Source organism: Felis catus, chromosome B4 (assembly GCF_018350175.1).
Source record: "Felis catus isolate Fca126 chromosome B4, F.catus_Fca126_mat1.0, whole genome shotgun sequence".
In the NCBI taxonomy this organism is placed as follows: Eukaryota; Metazoa; Chordata; class Mammalia; order Carnivora; family Felidae; genus Felis; species Felis catus.
The window spans coordinates 127,899,176-127,925,630 of NC_058374.1; the positions used below are offsets into that span (position 1 = coordinate 127,899,176).

General features: G+C 43.5%; 1 long non-coding RNA gene across 5 annotated transcripts in view; it reads left to right on the plus strand.

Moving 5' to 3' along the window:
• LOC109501772 overlaps positions 1 to 26,455 on the plus strand; it is a 114,231-nt gene that overhangs the window by 59,661 nt on the left and 28,115 nt on the right. For all 5 annotated transcript variants that reach the window (XR_006601084.1, XR_006601085.1, XR_006601083.1 and 2 more), the window contains one exon: positions 22,441 to 22,499. This is a non-coding gene — a long non-coding RNA (uncharacterized LOC109501772). The remainder of the gene's footprint in view (positions 1 to 22,440; positions 22,500 to 26,455) is intronic.

Genomic DNA, 26,455 nt, shown 5'->3' on the forward strand with positions numbered 1-26,455 from the left:
GGCAGGACTCATTGTGGAGTGGTGTGGCCCCTGTCTGGGCTCCTTGCACACTGCCAGGCTTGTGGTGCTGCTTCAATGGGATCTGTCTGGCCAAGGGAGTATTCGAAGGGGTGGATCCGCAAGGTGCACAGGGGTATCCGAAGGGGTGGATCCACAAGGTGCACAGGGGTGGGAGGGGCAAGCTTAGCTAGCTTTGCCTTCGGTGGTCCCCTGCGGGAGGGGCCCTGCAGCACCGGGAGGGAGGCAGGCCTGTCAGAGGGTTAGATCCACAGAAGCACAGCATTGGGCGTTTGCATGGTGCAAGCAAGTTCGGTGACGGGAACTGGTTCCCTTTGGAATTTTGACTGGGGGATGGGAGAGGGAGATGGCGCTGGCCAGCGCTTTTGTTCCCCCACTGAGCTCTGTCCTTCCGGAACTTAACAACTCTCCCTCCTGGCGTCCTCTCGTCCTCCTTGCTCTCCGAAAGCAGAGCTGTTGACTTTTAACATTCCAGATGTTAGGTCTCGCTGGCTGTCAGGACTCTCCACTTTTGCAAGCCAGACTTCGGGGGCTCTGCCTTGTGGGGCAGGCTGCCCCTCCACCGCCTGGCTCCCTCCCGCCAGTCCGTGTAGCACCCACCACCTCTCCACCCTTCTTACCCTCTTCTGTGGGCCTCTTGTCTATGCTTGGCTCCAGAGAGTCCATTCTGCTCTTTTTAAAAATATTTTTAATGTTTATTTATTTTTGAAAGAGAGAGAGAGACCATGCGAGCAAGGGAGAGGCAGAGAGAGAGGGAGACACAGAATCTGAAGCAGGCTCTGAGTTGTCAGCCCAGAGTGCAATGTGGGGCTCAAACTCACAGACTGCAATATCATGACCTGAGTGGAAGTCAGACATTTAACTGACTGAGCCACCCAGGTGCCCTATATATATATATATATATATATATATATACACACACATATATATATATGTATGTGTATATATATGTATGTATATATATACATATATATTATAACATTTTTTTTGAGACAGAGAGAGAGCACACGTGAGGAAGAGGGGCAGAGGGAGAGGGAGAGAGAGAGCCCCAAACAGTCTCTGCACTGTCAGCACAGAGCCTGACACAGGGCTCAATCTCAGGACCGTGAAATCATGACCTGATCTGAAACCGAGTGGGACACATAACCGACTGAGGTTATTGGTGCCCCTAGAGCCAATAATTTTGTATTTGAGATCTCAAGGATTTCCCTAGACACTTGGGAAGCTCGTCCCCCCCAGCTCCTGTTCCCATGGAGCCTAATAGATTCAAGAGCCCTAGCAGATGAGAAGGACAGTTGTCCATCTGCTGGGCTGGTAGGCAATGAGCAGTTACATGCATCTCTGTTTTTCTCGGTGCATGGCAAATAGTGGACACTCAGTGGTTGTGAGCAAACTGACACTTGGATAGGAGAGGAGGGAGCTCAGATCAGCGCTGGTCTTTCAGGCAAGTTAGATGGAGGTTTAGGCCCAAAGCTCTGGGCATCCCATCCTACACAGGAATCTCATGCATTTTCTTAATTCCATTTCTGTAGGTGTAGGACAGTGGCAACATGTAGATAAGTTAAAGAAAAAAACAAAAACCTGTCCATGTTCCAGCACTGTGATAGTCCCTTTTAATATAATGATTTCAAGGAAATCACAAGAACCCTCTACGGTAGCAGCACTTTTATTAATATTTTACAGATGAGGAAACTGAAGCTGGCGGGATGGGGCATGAGAAAGCCCCATAGCATAGCAAGAACTCAAAAGAGTTTTGTGACATACTGAGGACCCACCCTTCCTAGAGGGTTTTCAAGTGAGTAAGTGAGTGCAGGGTGAAAGAGTGGTGAAGAAGAGGTGACAAGAACTCTTTGGAGCCGATTTCTGGAACCCTGGCTTCTCGGGATCCCTGCCTCCCTGGCAAATTTCCTTTCTGCTCTCTCGCAAGTCCCCTGCTGAGCCTCTGACTCCCTAGAACCGACCTCAGCTACCCCTTCGTTGCTAAGGATGGATAATCTTGCTGGGCTTTGCCAACGGCATTAATAAATCAGCTCCTGTCATTGTAGCCACACAAAGGTAGACAAGGAAATTACTCTCAGTCAAAAAGCAGGACCCCACTCTCCAGCTGCGGCTCATTTCCTGACCTTCCCACCCCTAAGGGCATAGGTTAAGATGCCTTTTCTCTCCATTTATTAGATTAGTTCCAGCCTCACAGACAATCCCTCCCTCCAGTTGTGTTTACCTGCCCTTGTTTCTAACCTCCACAAACGTCATGGCAACAAAGCTCAGAGGAAAGATCAGTGTCTGGAGACAGACCAACATGAGCTGGCACACTTACCCTACTGCTTGCTCCCACTCTGATTTTGAGCAGGTCACTTGAGGTCAGTTTCCTCATCTGTAGAGGGTTGAGGATGAATTAAATGATGCAATAGAAATCTGGCAAATGCATTAAGTTATCTGGGAATTCATGTGCTTTTAGAGGAAGTTTGAAGCAGAGAAGCAAATGAGATGCCTTTATCTTCTCCCAGAGATGAAGGCAGAAGGCAAGGGACACTTTTTCAGCTGAGGGCACAGACCGGGCAAAGCCTAGGAACAAAGTCTGGTAGAGCTGGATCATAGACTAAGAATGAGGGCAGGTAAATTAAGTCTGGAGAGCTCAAGGGAATCCAGATAGTTCAAAGCCATATAAGGATTTAGCACATTATCATAAAAATGCGGACCCACTGAAGGATTTGAAACTAGGGAGCAACATGGCTTATGTATGTTTGTATAGCTTCACCTTGCTGAGGTAGAGAATAGACTGTAGAGTGTCAAGGCTGGAGACAGACAGCCCAGTTAGGAGGCTGAGGAACCAGTCAAGTGATGGAGTGGTAGGCTTGACTGGGGAGGTGCAGGTGGGTCTAGAGAAAAGTGGACAACTCAGTGCTGCTTGCTCGATCTGTGACTTTGGGCAGGCTACCGAACCTCTCTAAGCCTTCATTTTTCTTATGCTTTGATTTTCAACCATTATGGAGGATAGTAAAAGTAGCCTTGTCCCAGAGCTATTAGGGGATGAGATGAGATCATGCATGCAGAGGACACAACACAGTGTCTGCCACATAGCGAGTGGAAGGGGTAATTGTCATCATTAGCAGTGGCAGCTCTGGTCACAGGATGCACTCAGAGAATGTAACTGATGAAACCAATGAATGAGTACAAGAAGAAGCCCTTTAGAAAATGAAATCCTGGTTAAAAGGTACAAATGGTTCTGGTGTGAAGGAAGTCGAGAGGTGGAGAGAGCTGTTGTCTAAGGAGGTCAATGTACCTGGGTGGTGAGCTTTCCTGAGAAGTAGGACACAGATAGGAGGTGTCCAAAAGGTGGCAAGTGGGGTGGGCAGGCTCGAGCCCCTTTGAAGAGGGTCTGGAAAAAGAAACACCCAGGTTGGTAGGAAGGCTATTCTTAGTTTGGCACAAGAAGTCCACAGAAGAGGGGTGCCTGGATGGCTCAGTTGGTTAACCATCTGACTCTTGGTTTTAGCTCAGGTCATTATCTCACAGTTTCATGAGTTCAAGCCCTGCATCAGGCTTTGTGCCAACAGAGTGGAGCCTGCTTGGGATTCTCTCTCTCCCTCTCTCTGCCCCTCCCCTACTCTTGCTGTGTCTGTCTCTCTCAAAATAAATAAATTAAGAAAAAAAAAAGGCCACAGAAGAAGCATAACTGTTACCAGAGCCCTCTTTGCCCCTGTCCTCCCCGTCAGGAAAATTAATCATTGAGTCAGGTGAGTGGGAGCTAAAATTGGTTGGAGGAAATAGAAAATGTTGAGAGAGGGTCTTGTTCTGTTAAATGCATACAAGTCTTATTGTTTAGACATTCATTTCAACATGGGATTGTTTTTATTGTTTCTGCTAATTCTGAAGGAATGTGTGTTCATTATAAAACTCTCAAAATATCCATAGGGACTATTTTGAGCACTAATTTTGTGGCAGGAAGTTGGCATAGAGCTTTATATGTATTTGTGTCATTTCATTATCACCCCAAACTTATCATACAGGTAGTGTTTACCCATTTTACAGCTAATGAAGCTGAGGCCAAGAGAGGATAAGCAACTTGCCCACAGGCACTCAGCTATGTCCATGACTTGCTAGTTGAGGAAAGTTATTTCACCTCCTCCCTAAGCCTTGGTTGTTTCCACTTGTTGAGGAAGGGTAACAACCAATCTGTGCATTCAAACAATGGGACCATGCTCTGGTTTGAAACCTGATTCTCCAATAACATTACATCTTTGGGACAGTCCCATAACCATGTGCCCTACTGACTCCTCTGTAAAATGGTAATACCATTTTAGTACTCACAGTTGCCATGAGGATCCAATTAGCTAATACACATTAAGGGCTTAGAACAGTACCTGGTACATAGTGACTGTTAACTGATATTAATATTATTGGTTGTAGCAGTGTTCCTAGGCTATTTTGCTAGGAGAATGTCAGTTATCCAGGCAAGGTTCATTAGAGGGAAAAGAATGGGATTTTAAGGGCAGGCAGATCTATTTTGAAGGATGAAAGGGCTAACACCTGTAAAACACTCAGCTGTGAAAAATAGTTAAGTGCTGATGTCCATTATTTATTATCTATAAATACCAGAGCATATGCTCTCTTTTAAAACAATATTTTTTTTACATTTATTTGTTTTTGAGAGAGCACGAGCAGGGGAGGGGCAGAGAGAGAAGGAGATGTAGAATCTGAAACAGGCTCCAGGTTCTGAGCAAGCATTCAGCACGGAGCCCAGTGCAGGGCTCGAACCCAGGAACGGTGAGACCATGACCTGAGCCGAAGCTGGACACTTAACCGAGCCACCCAGGTGCCCCAGAACATGTGCTTTTAACTGCTGTTTATAGCTTCTTCACACTACATTATGGTGGCTAACACAGAGGTAGAAATTGTTAACAGCTTCTCTTGCATTCTTCTGTACTTTTTTTTTTTATTATTTTATGTTTATTTATTTTTGAGAGAGAGAGAGAGAGAGTGCATGAGTGGGGGGAGGCCACAGAGAGAGAAGAGTGAGAATCCAAAGCAGTCTCCATGCTATCAGCGCAAAACCCGACATGGGGCTGTAACTCATGGACCATGAGATTAAGACCTGAGCCAAAGTTGGGTGCTCAACCAACTGAGCCACCCATGTGCCCCATTCTGTATTTTTGAAACAAGCATATAAACTTGTTTCTGTGTGATTTTCACTTTTAACTATGGGTAAATGTAGTGGGTGTGATTTCTGGTTGTAGTATATAGACTACATGACATTAGGTAGGCTATTTGCCTCCATCTTAGCTTCTTCATCTGCAAAAATGAAGCTAATAGCATCCATCTCATAGAGTAGTAGTAAGGACAAAATACAATAATTTAAGAGACTTATAACTGAGCTTTGTCACATAGGTTTAAAAAAGACTTAGTGGTTTAAAATAGATATTCCACACAATAGCCAGAGTAATCCTTATAAATCAGATTGTGTTGTTTTCCTGCCGAAACTCTGAAGTGTTCCACTACATGAAATGTTCCTGTTCTTATGCCTTACCTTGGTCTGTGTGAGCGTTTTTGGTGGTCTGGAAAATGTTATTTTCATTCTCCACTTGAATTCAGAACTGATGAAGCTATAGGTGAATATTTTTCGTACATTTGTTTGGAGTATATGGCATTAGTATGTGGAAAAATAAGTTGAAATCTGAGGGAATTATAGACTGAGTTGTGTTCCCAAAATTCATATGTTGAAGCCCTGACTCTCAGTGTGACTGTATTTGGAGACAGGGTTGTTAAAGGCTAAATCAGGTTAAGTGAATTCATAAGGGCAGGACCCTTCCTTACAAAGAATAAAAAGAGACCAGGACATGAACATACACAGAGGAAAGACTGTAAACACACTCAAACAGATGGCTATCTGCAAACCAAGGGTTTACCAGAATGTGACCATACTGATCTAGAATTTCTAGCTTCCAGAACTGTGAGAACATTTCTGTTGTTTAAGCCATCCAATATGTGGTATTTTGTTATGGTGGCACTAATACAGGAGGCTTACTAAGACAGCACCCAAGAAATAGTCTGATTATAGGCTCATGGGCAGATGTAGACAACCTCAGGCTTCCTCCCTAAGGGTTTAACTGTATAAGATCTATGGCAAGGAGGAACCGAGAATAGCTCTCCCCTGGAGATACTTTAGATGCTAAAGAGGAGAGAGGAAAGGCTGGGGTTCATTTCCTAAATCTGGGGTTCATTGGATAAATCACTCCTCCTGCTAAGGAAGAGTGGGGGAAGGATGAAGAGCCCAGAACTATTACTCCAGGTGCATCCTGTGGAGACACAGGGGTGGAAGATGGAATGTTCCTACTGAGAACCTACAAGGCATGCCATAATTGGCCTCTTGACTCTTTCTCTTATTTGGCCTCCCCTCCTTCTTGCTCCCCATACTCCCTCCAGGCATGTGAATCTCCTTTCTGTCCCTCCTGAGTCCTTCCCAGTGCTTTGCCCACTCCAGGGACTTTTCATTTACTATTCCCTTTGCCTGAAACATCTCCCTCATTCTCATGCTTCATGTCTCAGTCCATATGTCGCCTTCCCAATGAGTCTTTCCCTAACCATCTTACTTAAAGTGGCCACTGGAAGTTACTTGCTATTTGAAGGTCCTGCTATTTAGTTCCTTCCTGTATAGAACCTAACCAAATCTGTAATTACCCATTACATTTTATTTGTGTACATATTATATGTCTCTCTCAGAGAATGTCGATATCCAGGAGTATCTGTAAAATAGTTGGCATTCAGTAAACATCATGTGTTACTGGAGTGCATGTTGAGAAAAAGAAAAGCAATCCTGATGTCTATGAGTTAGCCAGGTGCTGGCAGAGAGGTCTTGATGTTCTAGGAGCCAACTTGAAACTCACAGCTAGGCCTGTTGAACTCATTCAATTTCATAGAAATGCCAATAGTAGGTGAAGTCACTCTGTAACTATCATGGAACAAGATAAAAGCATCACTACAAAAATAACCAAACATCCTCAGTAATGTGAGTAACTTCTGCTTCTTTTCCAATTACCCCTTAAATCTTGCTCCTGTCTTCCCTTCCTATAGATAAGATTTATTAAGATATCCAAGCAGAAAGTAACCCCTGCTTCTTGACATTCTCTAATTCAGAGCAAAACCTACTTCCTTATAACCCTCCCAAATCACCCAACCAAAGCCAAATCTTTTAAGTCCTTTATAAGTCCTTTTACTGAAAAGGTCCATTGTTCCTCCTGTCCCTGATTTTCTACCACAATCATCAGTAACCCCAACTTGTTCAATTACAGGTATGTCACTGGGGATCTTTGGCCGGAGGGCATTGACAATATAAACTGGAAGTCCCAGGACACATCTGGCTTCAGAATCATCTGGATTTAGGGGCTTCCATGATGTCAGAACACTTTTCTTTCTATATTTCATATCCACCTTCCTCTTGTGTTGGCTTCATCTTCTGGTAGGATCTTTCTGTGAAGCAGGTCAGATACCCACGGGCACTCCCAGCCCTATATCCATACAGTCCATTATGCAGATGAGGGGAAATCTGTTTTCCAATGACCTAACAGCAAAACTTAAAATACTCTTGATTTTCTCTGCTTGGTTTAGATACTTCTCTCTAGATCAATCATTGTACTAGAGGATGGGGTACATTGGCAAGTCTGAGGCACATACCTGTTCTTGGGGTAGGAAAAAAAAGATTCCTTGCTTGTCAATTCCATGAGTATCACATAGAGTGGGGGTGGATTGCTTCCTATATCAGAATTTGGTTAGAAGAACAGGAAACACTCCCTATTTTGTGGGCAGTAAGGGGTTTTAAATGTTTATTTACTTTTGGGGGCGGGCAGAGGGAGAGTAGACAGAGGATCCAAAGTGGGCTCTGCATTAACAGCATAGAGCCCAACGTGGGGCTCAAACTCAAGAAATGTGAGATTATGACCTGAGCCTAAGTCTGACACTTAACCTACTGAGCCACCCAGGCGCTCCAGCAGTAAGGGATTTTATATAGAAAAGTAGATGCTTATAAAACTACAGTAAGAGCCAGAGGGGAAGAAAGCCAAGGAAGATGGCAGCTAGTTTTCAGTTAAGCTGCTAGTTTTCAAGCAATCAGGAAGGCGCAGGGCCTCAGCAGGAAGCTGCTGGCGGTGACTACAAACATCTTCAGTGCAGTGGTGGGTGAGTGGCAAGAAAATGCCTGGAGGCTACTCAAAATCTCACATCTGCTGCAACCCACAGATCTTCTGTTTCCAAAGGAGCAGTGACTATCTATGATCTATCTATCTATCTATCTATCTATCATCTATCTTTCTATTCATTCCAGTCTTCCAAATTTTGTGAAAATTCCTCACATTGGCAAACTAGTTGTCAGGGACTCTGGGATATGTGGTCTACTTTCACATTTTCTGGCCCCTGTGACACAGAGCGCAGAGGGGAAATGGCAGGTGATGGCACTGAGTTGCCAGCAGATAGTCTGATGCAGATTATCAAAGGAGAGGATGTTGGACAAATGATACAAACAATGCCCTCAGTCATGGATATTATAAATACTTTTCTCAGGTTATACCCCTCCCCTCCTTTTTTATTGACATGTAAAGGTTCAAAGGAAGCTTAATTTGTTTGAACAGCTTTAGGAATCATGGGGGTATTGAGACTGGATTCCCGGAGATACAGGAAAATGTCTCCATTTTCAAATACAGGAGGAAAATGGATGTCATGAACTACCATTGATGAGCTTGATGGAAATTTTAGGAGAGTTTCTAGGTAAGAATACCAAGAAGATGGTACACAAGGACTCAGAAAACAAAACTGTGATTACAAAGAAACATCAGAGGTTTACTAAGAACAAATCATACCAAACTTGCCTTATTTGTTTGTTTGCTCCTAAGTGAATTACTGAGGGGGATTACTAGAGTCACAGGGCATGTGGGTTTTAGTGTGGCATTTACTAATCTCATTATGCCTCTGTGAACAAACGACCAAATATTGATGGCATCATCGTTGAGTGGAATGAAAGCTGAATGGCTGTGTCCTGACAATGCTCACTAATGGATCAATGTCAACGTAGAAAAATGATCTCTGTGAAGGAGCTCCAGGTTTGTCTGGTCTTGTCCCATTCAAGATTTTTATCAGTGTCTCATATGACAGCATTGATGGCCCTCTAATCAAATCTGAGGATGCACCAAGGCTGAGGGAAAAACAAATGGATTGTATAATAGAATTGGGATTGACAAAACTATCAATAGCCTGGCATGAAGGGAAGAAAAGAGCAAGTTGAATTGTGCTGGAAATAAATTTAAAACATTGCCTCTAGACCTCCACACACTGTTGTGAAGGTAAGTGAGAGGGATGGCTTAACCGAGGACTCTTGGGAAGAAAAAAAAAGACTAACACCTTGTCTTTATTGTAAACAACATAGACTGTTGAACATATTGAACAGTGAAAATAATGGAATGCCATGTTAGGTTGCATTTATAGAATTATTTTGAATTGAATAATGCTACACATATAGTATATGCTCAGCAGGTATCACTTAAATAATTTATGATTTAATGTTTTTTTTTTTCTTTCTGGAACACTATGTTGAGTTATCCACACAGTCATTCAGCAAATATTTTTTGAGAACCAGAGCCAGGCTCTGGTTAGGTGCTGAGAACACATCAGTGAACAAAATAGACAAAATCTCTGCCATAAGACAGCTGAAACATTCACTGAGCACCCAATATGTTCCAGATACAGTGTTAAGGCTGTAAAGATGAATAGAGTTCCTGCCTTCAAATTCTTGTTAAGGAAACAGATGTGAAATTATAATTACAACCCAGACAAGCTACAATGCCATTTTATTTTATTTTATTTTAAATATTTTTTTTACAACGTTTTTATTTATTTTTGGGACAGAGAGAGACAGAGCATGAACGGGGGAGGGGCAGAGAGAGAGGGAGACACAGAACCGGAAACAGGTTCCAGGCTCCGAGCCATCAGCCCAGAGCCTGACGCGGGGCTCGAACTCACGGACCGTGAGATCGTGACCTGGCTGAAGTTGGCCGCTTAACCGACTGCACCACCCAGGCGCCCCTACAATGCCATTTTAGTTCTAGAAAGAGGAGTTGTTCTGAGAAAGGCACAAGGAACTCATAGAGGGGTGTCTGGGAAGGGGTTGCAATGAGTGGGACACAGAAGAGTTGTTTTATGTGTGTATTTAATAGATATTTGCCCATTCTTGGTGCCACCTTTATGAATGTGTTTTGAGTAAGACAACTAGAATAGTGGGAAAACTTCAAACCTGAACCATAAAGGGCAATAGAAAAGGAACTTGGATTTTGTTTTTTAACCTAGAGATGAGAAATTCTAGGAGTAGGGCCAGCTTCATAGGCATGCAGCCTGTGAAATGTTGCTATAGAAAATGAAGATTGGGGGTGCCTGGGTGACTCAGTTAAGCATCTAACTCTTTATTTTGGCTCAGGCCATGATCTCATGGTTTGCTAGATCAAGCCCTGCATCAGGCTCTGAGCAGACAGTGCAGAGCCTACTTGGAGTTCTCTCTCTCTCTCTCTCTCTCTCTCTCTCTCTGCCCCTTCTCCACTCATGCTCATGAGCACGCTGTCTCTAAACAAAAACAAACAAACAAGCAAACATGTTTTTAAAATGAAGAATAGTCTCGTACTGTGTGGCTACAAAGGATGGCTTTAGGATATTGCTGGGTGTTTCAGAGCAGCAGATTTGGGTTCACAGGAGGCAGATTTTTCTGACAGAGTAGTTCATCAGTGGAAGGATAATATTTGTGAAGTAGTGGATTCCTTCTCCTTAGAGTCATTCAAACAGAAGCTGGGGAGGCCCCTCACAATATGCGATGAAAATCGACTCCTTGATTTGTGTTGTGGACTGAATGGCCTCTGAGGTCAGGTAGCCCTGAAATTCTCTTACTTTTAGATCTTCCATGTGCTGCATTTAAATATTTGTATCATGTATTGCTATTTTGCATCATGTCTGTAAATCATTACCTACTTCACTCAATTATGGACTTCCTGAGACCTTGAGAAAAGGGCTGAGTGGTGTATTGGAGAGGCTGTAGATTTGAAGTTTGTTCCGGTACCAAAACACTGTGTTCCTTTGGGGCAGGCTGTTCACCTTCTCTGCAACTGAATTTCCATGTCTCTAAAAATGAATGTAATAAAACTCATCCCGCCTTGTTGCTGTGAGGATAAGAAATAGTGTGTGGGTAAAGCGTCTTGAAGAGAGTAACACACAAAATGGATATACATTTAATGGTAGTTATATTTATTCCATTCTTACATACTGCTGTCCCTCTGGCGTCTGGCACTGAAGAATGTAGAGATCCTTTCAGTCTACAAAGCTCCTTGCTGGGTGAAGGCCAAGTGCTCACTGAAATACTGTGGACCAACAAACCAGAGAACCAATGGTCATGGATTCTTTCCTCAGAAGGAGGAGGATTTTGCTCTATATTCTGGTTTTTGGTCTTTTTTTGTTTTTTGAGGGTTTTTTTGTTGGTGGTGGTGTGAGTTTTTTTTTTGGGCGGGGAGGAGGGGCTCCCTCAGCTTCTTCTTTGTGTTATTCCTGCTCTGGCTCTTCAGTGTTCTTTACGTCATGTTCTGAAGCTGCTTGAGTCTAGATCAGTGGGTTCTGAGCACCCTCTAGAGACAGAAGAGGGATTTGTCTCTTCTTGAAAGAAGATAGATTTTCCTCATTATGCAGCTTCCAGGACAAAGTGAATGTGCCAGGAGCAAGTGAGATGTGGAGGGAGGGAACACACAAGGGAGAATCCAGCTTTTCTCAACTCACCCTTCCCTAGTAATGTGCTTTTCTGATTGCGTTCTCTTATATGTCCAAATCCCCAGGTGTATCTGAAGATAGGGAGCCACGCAGGATGCACAAAAAGATTCACTTCTATTCTTGAGTACAGGTAGTCAGTTGACAGTGTTCCAGTGGGGCCATCAATGAATCTCTAGTGAATTCCAGACATGCCAGTGACTCAGATCTAGGACTAAGTATGTGCCTGAATTCCCTCCTCTGACTGTCCAGGCAACATGTCCTGCTCAATCATCAGAAGGGAGGGAAAAACTCATTCAAGCGCAGTGGACCACAGAGAGCAATTTGAATTCTAAAATCTATCTCCAAGTATTTAATCTTCAGGTTTTTTTCGTACCCAACTCTTAAATTTCCACAGCACTCCTGTCCCTCAGTAGACTTAAAGAACAACCACTTTCCTGCCACGAATGTAGAGGGGACTAGGGTGATCATAAGGGAAGGGTATGATAAGACCCACTTCAAGACTGTTACATCTTGGATAATTAGCAAAAGTTATCAACTAACTGAAAACTCAGAACACTTATACAGGCCTCCCTTGGAGATATTGCAGGTTCTGTTCCAGACAATTGCAATAAAACAGATATTGCAATAAGTGAATGTCGCAATGAAACATGTTGATGAATTTTTTGGTTTTCGAGTACATACAAAAGTTATGTTTACACTATACTATAGTCTTTTAAGTGCAAGATAGCATTATGTTTAAAAATACAATATACATACCTTAACTGAAACATGCTTTATTGCTTAAAAAAAATGCTAACCATCATCTGAGCTTTCAATGAGTTGTCATCTTTTTGCTGGTGGGAGACCTTGCCTTTATGTTGATGGCTGCTGACCAATCAGAGTGGTGGTTGCTAAAGGCTAAGGTGGCTGTGGAAGTTCCTTAAAATAAGACAACAGTGAAGTTCATTGCATCAACTGACTCTCCCTTTCATGAATGATTTCTCTGTAGCATGTGATGATGTTTGATAGGATTGTAGAACTTCTTTCAAAGTTGGAGTCAATCCTCTCAAACCCTGCTACTGTTTTATCAACTCAGTCTACATAATATTTTATATATTTTTTTTTATTTTTTTATTAAAAAAATTTTTTAATGTTTTTTTTATTTTTAGTTTTGAGACAGAGAGAGACAGAGCATGAGCAGGGGAGGGGAAGAGAGAGAGGGAGGCACAGAATCTGAAGCAGGCTCCAGGCTCTGAGCTGTCAGCACAGAGCCCGACGCGGGGCTCGAACTCACAGACTGCGAGATCATGACCTGAGCTGAAGTCGAACACTTAACCGACTGAGCCACCCAGGTGCCCCAGTATTTTATATTTTTAAATGTTCTTTATATGTTTTTGGAGAAAGAGGGAGTATAAGCCGGGGAGGGGCAGAGAGAGAGGGAGGGAGAGAGAGAATCCCAAGCAGGCTCTACACTCAGTGCAGAGCCCGACACAGGGCTTAATCTCACGACTGTGAAATCATGACCTGAGCTGAAATCAAGAGTTGGACACTCAACTGACTGAGCCACCCAGGTGCCCCTATGTCATATTTCAAATTCTTTGTTGTCATTCAAACAATCTTCATAGCATCTTCACCAGGAATAGAATCTGTCTCAAGAAACCACTTTCTTTGCTCATTCGTAAGAAACAACTTTCCATCCATTAAAGTTTTATCAAGAAATGGCAGCAATGAAGTCACATCTTCAGGCTCCACTTCTAATCTTAGTTCTCTTGCTGTTCCCACCACATCTGCAGTTACTTCCTCCACTGAAGTCTTGAACTCCTTGAAATCATCCATGAGGCCTGGAATCAACTTCTTTCAAACTCCTGTTTACGTCGGTCACATGTATCACAAGTGTTTTTAATGACATCTAGAACGGTGAAAACTTTCCAGAAGGTTTTCAGTTTTCTTTGCTTAGGTCCATCAGAAGAATCACTATCTATGGCAGCTACAGCCTTGCGAAGTGTATTTCTTAAATACTAAGACTTAAAAGTCAAAATTACTCCATGAACCATGAGTTGTAGGATGGGTGTTGTGTTAGCAGTCATGAAAACAACATTAATCCCATTGTATATCTCCATTAGGGCTGTTGAATGACTAGGTCCAATGTCAACAAGTGGTACTAATTTGAAAGGAATCTTTCTTTCTGAACAGTAAGTCTCGACAGTGAGTTTAAAATACTTAGGAAACCATGTTGTAAACATATGTGCTGCCATCCAGGCTTTGTTGTTCCATTTCTAGAGCACAGGCAGAGCAGATTTAGTGTCGTTCTGAAGGCTCTAGAATGTTCAGAATGGTAGATGAGCATTGGCTTCAACCTGAAGTCACCAGTTGCTGTAGCTCCGAATGAGAGTCAGCCTGTCCTTTGAAACATCAAAGCCAGGCATTGACTTCTCCTCTCTAACTATGAATGTCCTAGATGGGATATTCTTCCAATATAAGGCTGCTTTATCTACACTAAAATCTATTGTTTAGTGTGGCCACCTTAATGATCTTAGCTAGACCTTCTAGATAACTTGCTGCAACTTCTATATCAGACTTGCTCTTCACCCTGCACTTTTATATCATGGAGACAGCTTCTTTCCTTAAACTTCATAAACCAGCCCTTCTAGCTTCAGAGTTTTCTTCTGCAGCTTCCTTACCTCTTTCCATCTTCACAAGATTGAAGAAAATTAGGGCCTTGCTCTCAGTTAGGCTTTGGCTTAAGGGAATGTTGTGGCTGGTTTGATCTTAAACCCAGACCACTCAAACTTTCTCCATATCAGCAATACACTCTTCCATTTTCTTATCATTTGTGAGTTCACTGGGATAACATTTTTAATTTCCTTCAAAATCTTTTCCTTTGTATTCACATCTTGGCTAACTGTTTGGCTCAAGAGGCCTAGCTTTCAGTCTGTCTCAGCTTTCAACATGTCTTCCTCACTAAGCATAACCATTTCAAGCTTTTGATTTAAAGCCAGAGACATGCAACTCCTCCTTTCCCTTGAACACTTAGAGGCCTTTGTGGGGTTATTTATTGGCATAAATTATATTGACATAAACATAAATAAAGTTATTAATTTCAATGCTGTTATGTCTCAGAGAACAAGGAGGCCCAAGGGGAGGCAGACAGAAGGGGGAACAGACACTCGGAGTAGTCAGAACATAACATTTATTAAATTCACTGTTGTATATTTGCACACTTCATGGTGGTGCCCCTAAACAATTACAATAATAAAATCAAAGATTATTGATCACAGATCACCATAACAAATATAATAATGATGATGAAAAAAAGTTTAAAGTAAAAGTTTGAAATTTTGGGAGAATTATCAAAACGTGACTGAGAGACACAAAAGTAAGCAAATGTTATTGGAAAAATGGTACCAATAGTCTTGCTTGATGCAGGGTTGTCACAAACCTTCAATTTACAAAAAAAAAAAAATGCAGTATCTGTGAAGCACAATACAATGAGATATGCCTGTGCTTGGTGGGGTACAAGAGAAAATTTTTTTATTATCTTTTGCCCATCAGTCTTCAAACAAGTGCTGTTGGCTCTTCCTTTCCTGCTCCTTTGTGGCATACTGGGCAGATGTCACAGCTTTCCAGACACTTGCCCATGTTAAAATGTCCAGGCCAGCTAGGCCAGTCTAAAATCTTATTCTTATATCCAACTCAAAGTATCTCCTCTCTCCATCAGCCAAGACCTGCTTTGCTCACTGGGGACTGGACCCTTTTGTTTTTGCTTCTCCTTCATGCCTCTTCTCTCTTCCTTCTGATGCTTCAGACCTCTCCAAGATCAGGATCTGAAAGGAGGAATTCAAGGAAAGTGGTAAAATCATTTTTTCTTCACAGGTCTGGTTGATGGTTCTTCCCTGGCTATGGTGGACTTCCATATGAGGTGCAAATTTCAGAGCTTCTGGAAGTCCATGGGGCTCCTCACTGCATGGTTTCTTGATGTGGGAGAACCTTGTGACTTGACCTTCTCCAAACAACCACTTCCTTCCTGCCCCAGGGGATACATACTCCAGAGTACCTTATTACTATGGTAGCCTCACCTGTTGGCCAGGATCCGTGCAGATGCGAAGGAGGGTTGCTGGCAAGACAGTCTCACCTGTGGCCAACTCTTGATTTCCAAGAGACCCACACCAGGTAGTGAGGATGCAGGCTGCTCTGCTACCAGCTCCTCTCTTCCCCCTGCCATCAGTCCATTTCTTCCTTTTTCCCTTACTCAAATATACACAGAGGAGGGAAACAGGGAGATGCTGGTCAAGAGGACAGAGTTTCACTTCTGTAGGGTGAATAACTTGTGGAGATCTAATGCATAGCATGGTGACAATAGTTAACAATTCTGTGTTATGCACTCATTTGCTAAGAGGGTAGATCTTAAGCGTTCTCACCACACATACACAAACGAAGGAAGGAAGGAAGGAAGGAAGGAAGGAAGGAAGGAAGGAAGGAAGGAAGGAAGGAAGGAAGGAAGGAAATGATAACTATGTACAGTGATGGATGTGTTAATTACCTTGGTTGTGGTCATCATTTCACAATGTATACATATATCAAAATATCAAGTTATATACCTTAAATGTATATAATTCCTACTTGTCAATTAAAGCTCAATAAAGATGGGAGGAAAAACAGATGTGGAGGGAAGATGGCAAAGCCACTACTCCAACAGATGTCCACAGGGCAAAGGGATGCTGGGCTTTCATCTTTCAGGTACACACAGGCTTTACAAGTGGTCCTTTCAGAGCACCCCCCCCCAGTTTGACTTGGGTGGGAGTGAATACCATAAAGAGTAGAGGGGAGAAGGAAAAAAACAGCTTTTCTCCCCCTGAAAGTAATGACTCCATATTCTAACAAATTCCATTTAGTTGAGGCAATCATTGTCAAATTTTTAGTCTTTTCTCTCTATAGACAGGAGAGAGCGTGGATGGGTGTTGATCATAGTACTGGAGGGGCCTCATCATAATAAGCCTGAAGAGGAGTGTGGTGCTCACAATGCAGGATGCTCAGGGCTGATTCCACTCAGTTTCAGGGCATCAGCTTGTGGTTTCTGTTATACCTGTATAGATGCAGATGGTCTAGAAAAAAAGAAATTAAATGGGAGGATCTTAGAAATGGAAGACCAAGAAAATGAGATCTAAGGAAATTTTGCAAACCGTGTAGAACAGGCTGGAAGATGTCTCTTGATATTTAGCTCCAGGAAAATAAGGATGTGTCTGTCCCTTCCCCCTGCGTGTGTGTCTTAAGTATCAAGCAATCCAGCATTTTGAAGCTGTGTGGGCTCCTTAGTTAGCAGGTAACAGGAGGAGTACATGGTGACTACATCATTATTCTTCCTCGTTATTCTTTGTAGTAGTTCTTTGTAACCTTTACTCTTTGTAGTCACTGCATTCCAAACTTTCCTAGTGTGATGGCCGTTGGAAGCCTACGAGTGTCCTTCTGGAAAAATAATGGCAAGAGAACATATGCCCAAAAAAGACCACTGTGTATCTAGTCACCTCTTTTCTTTACAGTTCCCAGTTTGAAGTGCCTTTCTATGGTTCTTGTCCACAACCCCAGCTTTCCAGAGCTGACGACTACATAGGTAGCAGATGGAAATCTATAGTAATTTGCCTCCTCCACTGGTACTCTTCAGAGCCATAGTGTGTTGTGTAACCCATACACAATGTGACCTAAAACAAGCACTTACTAGATATCTTTCAAGTGGAATTCAAACATAGGAAGATGTGATAGTATGAAGGTCAGTTCTACTGACTTTCCTCTATTCTGTTTTGCTCATGAAAGCAAGTTCCTAGAGTGCATTTCAGCGATGATTCAATTGATGGATATTTGCTTTACATACAATATCTGGATTCACAATAATAGCCTGCAGCTGTGATTCCCCATCTTAATCTTGGTTGTACATTAAAAATGCCTAGGGTGAGGCGCCTGGGTGGCTCAGTTGGTTAAGTGACCGTCTTCAGCTCAGGTCATGATCTCACAGCTGGTGAGTTCACCCTGCATCGGGCTCTAGGCTGACAACTCAGAGCCTGGAACCTGCTTCACATTCCGTGTCTCCATCTCTCTCTGTCCCTACCCCACTCATGCTCTGTCTCTCTTTTCTTCAAAAATAAACAGTTAAAAATATTTTTTGAAAAATGCCTAGGGAGCTTTCAAAGCTCCCCATGCCCACACACCCAACCCATTTACACAGAGGATCTTGAGAGTGGGACTCAGACCTCAGGTTTTGTTTTGTTTTGTTTTGTTTTAAGGCTTTCCAGAAGTTTCTGGTATGCAGCCAAAGTTGAGAAACACTGCTGTAAAGTAACCCAGAAGTGTGTGCTCCAAATCCAGGAGTCTGTCTTTTTCCCATTAACTCCTTCTCATCCTTGGTCCTTGACCCTGCCCCCACCCCACCCCACCCCACCCCACCCCACCCCACCTCAAGCCTCCGTAGGCCTCTGGGACCCTGATCTTTGCCCCTCTGTTTAACACAGCCATAGTGAAGACGGAAGCCTGGGTGGCACAAGGGTGACATCTAGTGGTGAAAATAAATTTGTCAATTGTCCCATTTCCTGGAAAATTACAAGAGAAAGTCACCAGTGGAACCTGATCTGTGTGCATCCTTGCATTGGCTAACCGGTGCTTTTCTGTCCCATGTAACTGATGACATTCTGGGAAGATCACCAGGCTGAACTGCATTTTTGGAAACCACAGAGGAGAGGTTTTGGTCTCTGCTGAACTCAGTCTTCATTTTCAGGGTGCTTTGCCCACCCTGCCAAGAGGTCTACTGTTCATGGCCCTTTTATCACTCACAGGCACAGCCTGACAGCCCCTTGCCTCAAGCCTGGCAAGCATGCCAAGCTTTCCCTGTTTCACTCCCATTGGCACTAAGTGCTTGTGTGCACATGGGCTCACCTGGCCAGGCCCCTCAGGTGGCAGGCAGACAGGGGGTGTGGGTGGGGGTGGTCTCTGATTTTCAAGTGCTCAAAGGCCCCCCCTCATGCTCTGTGCCTCCCTCCATCGATACCTCTGCTGCTCCCAGCAAATGTAGGGGAGTTGATGCCTGTGGGCATTATATTGGATTACTAGGGCCGCCATAGCAAGGGACCACAGACTGTGTGGCTGAAACAACATAAATTTACTTTCTCACAGTTCTGGAGGCTGGAAGTCTTGATCATAGTGTTGTCCAGTTGATTCTTTTGAGTCTTCTCTTCTTGGCTTATAGATGGTTGACTTCTTCCCGTGTCTTTATATGGTCTTCACTCTGTGTGTGTCTGTGTCCCCATCTCTTCTTATAAGGACACCAGTCATATTGGATGAAGGCCCACCCTAATGACCTCATCTTAACTTGATCACCTTTTAAAGGCCTCATCTCCAAATACAGTCGTTTTGAGGTACTTGGGGTCAGGGCTACACCAGATGAATTTAAGGAGGCAGGGACACAATTCAGCCAGTGACCAGCATGTTTAGCTAATATGCGAGATGGAATCCAGTAGATAAATTCTTCTCCCTTTTTCCCTGTTGACTATTTGGAGACACAGTAATTTTAGGCAGCCTCTCTGAGCTTGATCTTGGAGACCAAGTAACCTTTTGGCCCCTTAAAAAGCTGTGGCCAGCTCAGTAATGCATTCTGTTCTTCGTTGTCACACAACCCCATTTCCTTCCTACTTCCTTCAGATAGTGCTCCCTACTGAAGTGTTTGCGTGTAAGATTTTCTTTCTAGAGTCTAGTGGTGCCCATCTTTCATATGAATTTCTCTGGTTTCACCAAGCTTAGGCACAATGAGAAGTTGCTGGACATTGATTTGGCTTCCTTGTGTTGTGTCAGATCAGTTCCACATAGCCAACCCTAAGTACTTAGTATATACAAGAGGATATAGAAGTATAAAAACGAATGAGGCCTCATACTTGATATAGATAATGCAGGGCTTTTATAAGAGGCATAAGTAAAAATGGTTTTAACACAATGGGAAATTATTGTTAAATTTTTAATAGTTTCTTAAAAACTCAAAATGGTAAGAGTTGTGAAAGGGATAACATCTGAGGTGTAACAGATGTAAGCTCAGGACCTCACCCAAGTTTCTCTGAATTAAAGTCTCTAGTATTTGTGACAAGGAACCTGCATCATTAATAATCTCCCTCCCACCCAGGAGGGGCACCTGGGTGGTTTAGTCGATTAAGTGTCAGACTCTTGATTTATGGCTCGTGGGTTCAAGCCCCATGTTGGGCTCTATACTGACAGTGTGGAGCCTGCTTGGGAGTCTCTCTCCCTCTCTCTCTGCCACTCCCCCCACCTCTCCCTCTCTCTCAAAAATAAACATTAAAAAATAACCTTGGGGTGCCTAGGTGGCTCAGTTGGTTAAGCGTTCGACTTTGACTCAGGTCACGATCTTACAGCCTGTGGGTTGGAGCCCACATTAGGCTCTGTGCTGACAGCTTAGAGCCTGGAGCTCGCTTTGGATTCTGCGTCTCCATCTCTTTCTGTCCTCCCCACCCCCCTCCCAGCTCATGCTCCGTCTCTCTCAAAGATCAATAAACATTTAAAAAAAAAATTAAAAGCAAGTCTCCTCAGGAGAATTTGGTATGTGATAAATATTGAGAGCTTTTTTTAAAGTTATGCTGTCCAAATAGTTAGAATAGTGCTTTGCACAGAATGGGGATCCAAAAGCATTGACTACGTCGGTGAACAAAAGTATGAGCCAATAAGGCATTTATTTGGAAAGGGACCCCACATCTTCCATATCTTCTAGATTCCAAATCCAGTGCTGTTTCCCTAAACCCCCTTGGAGAGCACCATTTGGGATTCCTTAAGTTAGGAAGGCATTAAGCCGTTGTTGGAAATGGGCCTCTGCTGTTCTCAGTTCTGGAGGCTTTTCTGCAAGCTGCCAGAACTCAGACGCCACACCGGCTGGACTCATTGCCCAGCCTGTCCACGGAGCAGGTGGTTGGCCTGAAGCTTGGAGAGGCAGTTAAGGTCAAACTCCCCACTGTCACCAGGGACAGTTGTTCTCAAGAACAGCTTTCATAAAAGAGTGAAATCCTCCTACTCAGATAGCCTTTGTCCTGAGAAGAGAGACAACTTTATGATTACTTTCTAATAAAAGTCTGTGCTAAGCTTGATTTCTGTGGAGCGTTCTGCAAGGGCTGATAACCCCTGGGATCATCCAGCTGATGGTGGATTGAATTCAATCCTGAATTCTACGACCGTGGGCTCTTGGGGGGTAACTTCTAACCTCTCTTAATGGAAAGGGACAAAGAAAGGCCAGTTCTGGATTTGTGAGGTCAGGCACAGCTCAGGCAGCATGGAATTCACGGAGTTTGCTGCCAGCTCGAGCTGTTTTCTCAAAATGACTGTCTCTCAAGGGAGAGATATTATGCTAATATTGTTAGAAGCTCAGAGGTTAGGTTATAAAACAATATTTGTCTGCTCTTTTGTCAGCTTTATTTTTCGTTTTGGTTTAATGGTTGTTGAAAATGTGGGGAAATCAAGGGAGATGAAAAACTGCACCAAATAAAAAAGACTAAAGAAAGAAAAGGAGGGGAGTAGAGAGTCAGCAAAGAGCAAGTGAGCAGAGTATATTCAGATGAGAGAATGTGGTAGAGTGAAAGGGGAAGAGAATTTAGGTCCTGCCTCCCTCCTTCTTCCTTTGAAGAGAGTACGGTGTAAGCTTCGCACTGTCCTGACCCCGCCCCAAATTGTCAGTGACCCTGTTTTTTTCTTTCCTCTAAGCCTGAAACAGGTATTGAGGGATAATCTTAGAAAGTTGTAAATTGCCTGAGCACAACACTGAGACCCCCCAGAGACTACTGTAAGTCTAATGCTGTCTAGCAGAGGGTGCAGCCACAGAAGAATAAATCTCTGGACTTGTGCCTTTGTCCGGCCCATGCTGGCTGCCCTCCTCTGTGTCTCACCATCTCCTGGAAAAGCTTTCAGCTGAATCCTTCATGCTCGCTCTCTCAGAAATACAGCCTCATGGGGCTCCTGGGTGGTTCAGTCGGTTAAGTGTCCGACTTCGGCTCAGGTCATGATCTCACGGTTTGTGAGTTTGAGCCCTCGAGCCCAGCATTGGGCTCTCTGCTGTCAGCACAGAGCCTGCTTTGGATCCTCTGTACCCTGCCTCTCTCTGCACCTCCCCCGCTAGTGCTTTCTCCCTCTCTCAAAAATAAATAAACATTAAAAAGGAAAAAAAGGAAACACCGCTGCATGTAATCCCTTTGCTATTTAGGGGCAGAGGTACCCAGGCTTGTGAGGGAAGAACAAGGATTCTGGACTCTGATCTGCCCCATTCTCCTTTCTCTCTCTCCCATACGAGGGTGAGACACTGAAAAATTGGAAGGTCAGGGAGGACGTAGTCCCATGGGACCTCTGGGTTTCCGCTCCCCACCACAAACCCCTAGAAGTAGAAGTATGGGACATCCTCCCACTGTTAGGAAACGTATTACAACGTATTCTCTTCTGCTCAGCACTTTGCCCTTGTTGAAAAGAAAGAGGGGAGAGCAAGAAGGAATTAAGTGAAAAGGTTATTTCAACATACGATTCTGGTTGCGAATATTATGTTGTTCACATCGTTAGGAGGGTCAATTATGAATGTCCAGGGGAAATGACTGTGCCCTCTCTTCTTCTCTTATGTTCTCTCTTTCTCTCCCCTGCCAGTCTTGATACTTTCCTGCAAGGAGCTACCTGCCGAGTGGAGGTCAGGACATAATTTTGAGGTAAAAATGTTGCTTCTTCTCTGTATGAAAAAAGATGTTAATTATAAAAGAGGAGTATCATTCAAGGTAGTCCTGCTTGTTTATTTTTGCTTTTGTTGCCCTTACTTTTGATGTCAAATAAAAAAAATCATTGCCCACAGCAACATCAAGGAGCTGACCTCCTCTGTGTTCTTCTAGGAGTTTTATGGTTTCAGGTCTTACATTCAGGACTTTAATCCATTTTGAGCTGATTTTTATGTATGGTGTAACATTGGAGTCCTGTTTCATTCTTTTCCACATGGACATCTGGTTTCCCCAACACCATTTATTGAAGAGACTATCTTTTCTCCATTGTATGTTCTTGGTGCCTTTGTCATAAATTAATTCACCATATGTATATGCATGGGTTTGTTTCTGTGCTCTCTATTCTGTTCTATTGATCTATGTGTCTCTTTTTATGCCAATAAGATACTGTTTTGATTACCATAGCTTTCTTGTATAGTTTGAAATCCGGCAGTGTGTTGACTCCAGCTTTGTTCTTCTTTCTCAAGATGCTTTGGGTGTTTAGGGTCTTCTGTGGTTTCATACACATTGTAGGACTGTCTTCTCTATTTCTGTGAAAAATGCAATTGGAATTTTGGTAGGGATGACATTGAATCTGCACATCACTGTGTATAGTAGGGACATTGGAACAACATTCCCGGCCTTTTTCCCCACAGAAGGCAAAATGACTTGTGACGGAGGTTTCAAACCCCCCCTATCTCTGCTACTTGGGATCTGTCCACCTGTGTCTTCTCATCTGCTCTCTGCTGCCCCTATCAGGGGACGCATGTGACTATGAACAATTTGTGCCAGTGTCAGGATAAATAAGCACGTCGGACTCGGGGTTAATTAGCAAGACCACGTTACATCAGGCCTGGTCCGTTTTTCTCCAGCTTCATCGGTAATAAAGGTGATAGTTTTATCTCTATCTACCTGACTTTTTTGCCCATCTTTCAGGGGGAGAAAGCAGACTGTTGCTTAATCACTTCTTAAAAGTTCAAAACAATCAATGCTAAAAGGGCAAGGCAGAGCCATGAGCAGAAAATGGGCCAAGAATTTTGATGGTAGACCAAATCCAGGTCTACCTGGAAAAGGAACACAATGCCTGGTGTGAAACTGCTTGGGCATTTGCCAAAGGTGCCTCTTCCTTAAGACACTGTACTTCCATCTACCAGAAAATGGTCATAAGATACTGATTTGCATAGAATGAGACAGTTTACTATCATTCTTCTGGAAATTGCCACATTTTGGGTGCGGATGGATGTCTAAGATGAGACTGGTGTCCTCCAGAGTTGTGCAGTGCCCTACCTGTCCTGCAGGCAGCACCAGTAAATGCTGGTGTCCTACACCGTATTGGGAAAATGGGGACACCCATACACCAAGTTCCTTCTTTCCTCACTCAGTGCAAGAAGCCCTCGAGTAAATAGGGCCCTCAGAAGCTCCTTACTGGATTGGTCTTGCCCTGTCTGTGACTCAGTTTGGGCTCAAGGAACCATACTTTTATATCTATCTGAAGATATCTGAGTTCTCTAGGAACCAGCCTCTAACATTATCTTATTTTAGGTCTCGGATACCAGATCTTTTTTAGAAGCACCTGACCCTACAGCTTGTTATTGTTAAATACCAGTCACCCAATCCCCAAACAATTCACTAATGCTTATGCAGGCCAGCCATGGGCCAGGATTCCTGTGCAATCACCACTCAGTCTTCCCCATCTCCACAACAGCCTAGCATAGTGGGTACTCAAAAAGCTGGTGAATGAATAAATGAATGGATAAATTCCTCATTTGTATACATAGTACAGCATCCTCTCTGAGTCATGTTTGTCTAGAACGTATTCATTCGTATATCGCCTTTGTGCCTTTTCCCAGAACTATTATATTGTTAGTGTTCTTTAAATTGGCTCACTTTTTCCCTTAAATCTTTCGAGTAAAAATCCCCATCGAGTGAAAAACAGTATTTCGGTATCTTTGTGCTATGGTAAAATGTTCAAACCTCACACCACTGAAAAACATGTTACGTAGTGACTATTGTGCAAATATCACAACTCAGGAAGCATTGCCCTAGGTCCTGGGGTCCACCAGGAGCTGAATCAAGATCCAACAAACTCCCAGATGCCAGCTGAATAATGCAACCTGCAGGCCTTGTCAAAGGCAGTACACATTGTGACACTTGTTAGCAATAGGATAGGGAGAGCTGGTAGCACCAGGAGAGGTTGGCCATAGGCTCACAGGCTCGCAAGCTGTCAACCCTGTCAAAAAACAAAACAAAACAAAACAAAACAAAAAACCCAGAGCCACGCCTGCCAGCCAGAGGAAATGAATCAGAACAATTATTCAGAGTCATTTGTCTGGAAGGGGGAAGAGACTTTTTTCTTAGTTTGCAGGAAATGCTTAGGTAAGCACGAACCCAGCTGGGCAGGCTAGCACCTGCCAAGTCACTGTCTGGAAACCCAGATAATTCCAGACTCTGCACTTCCCGATGAAGTCCCCTTGGCATCAGTTGTCAGGGCTGTCCGATGGCTCAGTGAGAAAGCTTCTGCTCAGCATCCTGACAGAAGACACTGCGTTCCTACATCTGCTTGCTTGTCAGGGAACAGGTGTCTCTGGGTGGTACTGCCCTGGGTGTGATAAACACCAGTCAGGAGAGGCAGGTGAGGCTGACTTGCCTAGCAAAGCTATGGAGGCCACTCTGGGCCCAGGAACAGGGCTAGAGGAGACGCCACCCTCTTGGTTCTAACTGTGGGGTGCCTTGGACATACCTTAATCCACCAAAAATATCAGAAAAATAAGGGGAAGAAAATGCGCTAGGCACTGTGCTGGCTGCTGTAAGGATAGACATTGTATATCCATCTTTTACAAAATGTTAGAGCAAGCCTTTATTTGTAAATAACCAAATAATAAAGCACTCATCCTGAACTTACTGGAAGGCCAGGGAATTTCTCAGGCATTTCTGAGAGTTCCCAAAGACAGCTTTATGTTCCCAAAACCCATTTGCTTTCCTCTGGGGTGCCTTCTGAATTTAAGTTCATTCATGTTGGCTGCATCGAAATCATGTCTCCATAGTCCAATCTCTCAGACCACTTTGCACATTGCCACACACACACCTCACCACCAGAGTAGATGCAGGGTCCTCCTTGAAGCCCCAAAGCACAGCAAACACAAGGTTGCCATGCCAGATGTGTTTGATCAGAGTGTAAGAATGACATGAGGACACTACACTGTAGCTGGACATCTGTTGTCACTGCTTCTAGGACATATCAGCCCTGCCCCTTCCCAGGTACCCACTCCTGTCACTGTCACCCATAGCTGCTGACCTCAGGGCATGACATAGGGGCTCACTTATCTACCCAGACAAAAATCCTCCTTCAAAATTCCTATATTTATAATTCCAGCCCCCTTCTGTTTTTCCCCATCCTCAGGACCCCACAAGAGGAAGTAGAAAAAATTTTTAAAAGGTAAAAACAACTCTCTAGAGACAGATCACCTGTGATGAAGACAGCCCTGTAATTATTAAACAGGAAGTTTGACCATCCTGTCTAAAGTATATGCATTTGAATCTTGCCATTTGCCTTTACCTCTGAATGACTAAATTATTTCTGTATTTATGTATGTATTCATTTATTTAGTAGACCTGCATCACACCTGCTGAGTGCCAGGCACTGTACTGCGCAAAGATTAGCTCCTTTAATCTGTGTAACAGTCATACGAGATAGTGTCTACTTTCACTCCTGTTTGACAGATGAGGGCTCTGAGGCACAGAGAGACTGAATAACTTGTCTGACATCACACAGCCAGCAAGGAGCAGAGCAGGATTTAACCAGGTCAGTTGGCTCTGTAGTTGGTTCTTAACTACTTGGCCGTACTTCTCTGCAGTGGTCCCCATCCGCACTGAGGGAGACCTAGTCCCAAAGACAAGCCCAAGCTTATACAGTG